Source organism: Copidosoma floridanum, unplaced genomic scaffold (genome assembly GCF_036245765.1).
Source record: "Copidosoma floridanum isolate Cflo_tuat_1 unplaced genomic scaffold, Cflo_Japanese_pri ptg000016l, whole genome shotgun sequence".
NCBI classification, from domain to species: domain Eukaryota; kingdom Metazoa; phylum Arthropoda; class Insecta; order Hymenoptera; family Encyrtidae; genus Copidosoma; species Copidosoma floridanum.
Window position 1 is genome coordinate 11744006 of NW_028321893.1, and position 5251 is coordinate 11749256.

Genomic DNA, 5251 nt, shown 5'->3' on the forward strand with positions numbered 1-5251 from the left:
TGCACAAAACAATGATATTTTTTATACTTATCACATTGATCATTTTTGAATAATGTCCATCATATTCCATTGTCCATTGTGAATTTCGCTCTCTATAGGCAATATGCGTATCACACTCCTATATTTAATGTAATATACGGACAGTTAACACTGCTTTACGCTACAGAAAAACATAAAACGTAAAAAGAAGTGATTCTTGGCCAGAAGCACCCTCCAGTGTCTACATCATTATAGGTTCCATCACAGAGTAAGAAACGCTAACGGAATCAAATTTTTTGTTTTTTTGAACTGTATAACTTTTTCCCTAAAATTCAATGTTGGAGGTCCAAGAAAAAACTCAAAATTTGTGATCGTTACTGACAGCAATAATATTAATCAAAAAAATTTTTAAAAATTACAGAATTGTTTTCTTATTAAGTACTATTAATCCACAAAGTTAAGAAAAAAAATTTTTATTTTGCCCCATTTATATATATCTTAGTGATTCAGATTGCAAGCTACCCCTCACGCAACATGCCACGCCACACGATAGCTGCTTTACAAAATATGAGAATTTTCGGTTAATTCAATAATATTTGAAAAAAATATTTTTTCAGTTCAAGCCACATTGTTTTTACACAAAATTTTTGGAGACATTTGAACAGTGCTCCACACACAAAATTTTTCACTATATCTTTTGAGCTGAGTTCTAACATTTTAATTTAAAAAAACTACTACTCTTTACAATATATATCTTCCAATATTATACTCGGATAATTAATTAAACCCAATACTTTTTCAGTGAAACGCTCACTACCCCTTTTTACACGATTTTTAAGAGCATCAAACCACCCTGTTTTACGTAAAACTTGGCCTTACATCTGCTTAGCTAAGCACACACGTTATAATTTAATGAAAATCTTTACTTTTTTTACTATGAATCACCCTAACTTATTCTCTTATATTTTAACACATTTTCGGTAAGACCCGCATCACTTTACGCCTCCATAACCAATACAACGAACACATAGTTAAACAAAAATTAAACAGTCATTGTAGAGAAATGAATAGTATTTTTTTCATGTCAAATGTATCAATAAATAACTGCAATGGGTGTACATAGTATTCGCAAAGAACAAATTTATTAGTATAGATGCATATCAATAATAAATTTAAAAAAAGTATACAGACTTTTTTTCTTTAGTATTGCTGCTAGATTTAATTTTTCTCGCATGCGAGCAAGCAAAATTCCCCATCATATTGAATACGTCTGAACGAACAGATTTCCGTGCAATCTTGTCATCTTTGTAAAGGTTGTTCCTCAGCTGTACAGTTATAAAATAATGAGAATAAAATGTTGAAACTATTTTTATCAAAGTATAAATATTTTTTTTACTTGCACCTTTGACTATTTTCAGAATATAAAGTTTTTGCATTATATAACACTCTGACCTTGAGATTTATTAATGGTCATTATTAATGTTAAAACGAAAAGACATTGTTCTATATATTATTCGATAACTTTCGGTAAAGCTCCCTCGGCCAGCCATCCAATCTTACAGTTGCTGTATGTTTGTGCCTAAGTCGTGCATACTACTTTTCCTACTCAGAGTGCAACGTGCAATTAAGGCCCGTGGGCACACTTTGCACCCAGTAAATCACTTTTCTGCTAGTGGAATCAAAGTAATAGGAAGGATGCTAAGTCCCTCTCAGTCCATCTCACAGTTTTCTCCCACCTATCCTATATCCTCTTCTGAACATGAAGTATGTTTTTTTAATATCTTGGTTATTTCAATTGGGTTGAATCCCCTTTAGCCCTTTCACCCCACTTTAGTCTTATTTTGCATAACTTTGAACAATTACACTTTAACTGTTATTTGATTTGCTTAAATCTCCTATTTTATCCCCTTAACTCCACAACTCTCTTTTTACTTCTACTTTAGTAAGTATAAGATTAAATTTTTTTGCTGTTTTGTTTTATTTGACGGGTTAATTTTTTATGTTAAGTACGTTTTCACGTTTTTGGAATGTTAAAACAAAATGTACAAACATAAGCACCGCTGTTGTATACTGTTGCCTACGTCGCATAAATAGTTTTTTCTATTGAGGGCGCAAAGGGCCATTTTGTGCCCATAGGTCCCCTTAGCGCGTAGTAAATAACTATTTTACCCGTGAGACCAAAGTGGTTTCAAAGTATTTAACAATATACGATGAAAAAATATCTTTTTTTTACACGTATAAAGAACAAATATTTTATTTGTTATTAAAAATATTACTTTTGGAAACGTTGACGTATTTTAATGATTTTGTGAAATCTTTATCAAAGTAATCTTAGCAACTCAAAATGTCAGTAAAATAGTCATTAAAATGATTCATACGGTTATGGAAACTGAAAGTTTTACTGAAACTTTGAAAATAACACAATTAAGAAAATTACATAAGTTTTCCAACTAAATAAGATAAATAATAAAAAATTCAAATAAAATAAATATTCAAATAAAAAACATAAAAAAAACTAAAGGAGTTGTGTATACACATTAATGAATAAAAAAATTTAACAAATTGTATATCTTAACGAAATTATTTTAAAAAAAAAGATTTACTCAAGTTGTAAATTTTCAACGTCAAAGTCAAAGTTATTGTGTTAATTTTTATGGAAATGCTGGGATTGAATAATATAATAATAATATTGCAATTAAAATACCGTGTTTTTACATTTTATTACCATTTAGTAGTTGGGGTTAGTGTAGTGGGTAAAGCCCCACTAACATATATGATATACACAAACACACACACACATATATATATAAATACATTATAGATATTGATGTTATTAATTGATGGGTAAGTATTATGTCAAATTATTATACATTGACCTCTCTCTATCCAAATTGTGCTATGTAAACGTCGCGCTTATTTATAAAGTGAAACTCGCTGGAGTGCGAAAAAACTTTGTCAATTAAAAATTACAAAGCAGTGAAAAAAGTTATGCGCTTCGGCCAGGAGTCGAACCTGGGCCTCCTTCTTGCCGGAAAGGTGCGTTAACCAACTTCGCCACCGAAGCCTTGGCGGACACCCTTCTCCACTGCTCTGCTTATGCGTATCTTTAGGTCGAACGCCGATATTATAGATATTGATGTTATTAATTGATGGGTAAGTATTATTTCAAATTATTATACATTGACCTCTCTTCATCCAAATTGCGCTATGTAAACGTCGCGCTTATTTTTAAAGTGAAACTCGCTGGAGTGCGAAAAAACTTTTTTTTTAATCGACAAAATCCCGAAACGCTTGAGTGTAATGATACAAGGACGGAGGCGAGAAAGCAGGTAAATTGATCTGCGAATTTCACGAGGAGTGTCGACGAGGGTTTTTGGGCCTAGCCACCCGATTGGAATATAACTTGGCAGGGCGTGAGGTCACCTCCTGTTCCTAGTAACATATCCCCCCCCACGCACCCTGTAACAATTTATATATTCCTTAAATGTAAGGTTCTTTTAGCAGTGCTGTTTACTCCATCTTGTTGAAAATTAATTATTAGTATTTAACTAATATCTTTTGTAAGAACTTGAGTGTTATGGACAAGTCTCACGCTGCTTTAAAAGTTGCAGAGCCAGCAGACAACATTTGTACTTGATCAGTTAAGTTTATAAAATAAATATAACAATAAATTTAGAATTTATTGATTTACATGGAAAGTGATTACAAAACTTAAAAGAAAAGTTTATATGGATAGATAATTTTACTATGTTGTATAAAACACCTTAATTCATTCTGAGGATCCCTTATGTGTTTTATGTTGGAATTAAATTGAAAAATTATGTTTAGTACTTAATTGTAAATAGAGAATAATTAATTAAACAACTTTATAGTTAACTGCACTTGATTAATAACAGTATACTACTTTATGATTTACTGCACTTGATAAGTGGCAGTACACTAATGAACTGTAATCCTCATGCAATTCAATGTACAAGATTTTGCAGGGCAGTTCAGTTGTATCACTGTTAACTAAGATAAAAGTGCAGAAGCAGCGTTGGCTTAGTGGTAAGCGTACTTGTTACTGATACAGCACTGTTCTAAAGGTTGTGGATTCGATTTCCGGTGAATGCAGATTTTTTCAAAAACTGTTTTCATCGGGAAAAGTTCCTATGCAACCCCGACTGTTTCATGGCGGGTTTGTTTGTATAATTTTCCTTCAGAGTAATTCTAGGATTTTTTCTTTGCCCCACAGGTCTTCGGGCCTGGGTGAATGCGGAACAGTGTTAGGGCTATAAGTAGGGTATTAGCGGATCCGATGCGTCATATTTTTTTTTGATTCTCCTGATTATTCATCTGTCAACTGATGATACATGAATTCAATCACATATTCACAGAGTTCAATTTTTTAAGTGTTACCATCTTATTTTGTTTTTTTAACGCTCCAGATTCTAAAAATTTAATTTACGTGTAAAAACAAAATTTTTTTTACAACAAACAAAATATTCTGTAAAATAAGTATTATATTCTTACTGTAAATCATTGTGATAAATCTTTTATTTAATTAAATACCATACAAGAAAATTTTGTTATTGAAAAGAAAGCATACCTGTTAGAGGCTTACTGATAATTCTATCGATTCAAGTATTATTATTAATTAAACTAATAGCGATTGCACCATCATGAGCGCTTGATTTTTAATATTGTTATGTATTTTTAAATTTTGAAGTAATGTTGCTTTTTATTTGATAATACCCAATATTTTATAATAGCTCCCACAACTATTAGTTATTATCTTTAGGAGATATTATATTTTGTCTGCTATTGGGTATTTTCTCTCTCATAATTTTTTTCGTTTCTTAAATGTTCGGGTCATTATTCATTATATAGGTTTCTGAAACATGCACATACTCAGATGATTTTGTAATATTATTGATTTCATTTTATGTAAAAATGGTAACGGCCATTTTTAATCGTATTACTGATTTCGTTTACTTCGAATCTCAGTTTATGCTCATTTTCAAGACGTGCGACTAGATTTACTGCTTTGAGACTTTCACCGAAAAAATATGGGATATGTACAGCGATGAGGTTAAATATAATAAGACATAATAATAATCTGATAAATTTCATTCTAATACTAATTAAGTGATGTATAATGTACTAGGAGCACCACAGTGTGTTGACACGTAATTTAAATAAAACCAATGGACAGTAGGTGCTTGGGTACCCAAGTATGAAGTTATATTTCTATAAAATTACATGGCAAACAATATAATTCTGAGTATAAAAA

At 31.1% G+C, this 5251-nt stretch overlaps 1 non-coding gene across 1 annotated transcript; it reads right to left on the bottom strand.

Annotated features, from left to right (window-relative positions):
• Positions 1-2970: 2970 nt before the first annotated feature.
• TRNAA-GGC (transfer RNA alanine (anticodon GGC)) lies at positions 2971-3043 on the bottom strand. The gene has a single exon. It is a non-coding gene; the product is annotated as a tRNA-Ala (tRNA).
• Between the last annotated feature and the right edge of the window lie 2208 nt (positions 3044-5251).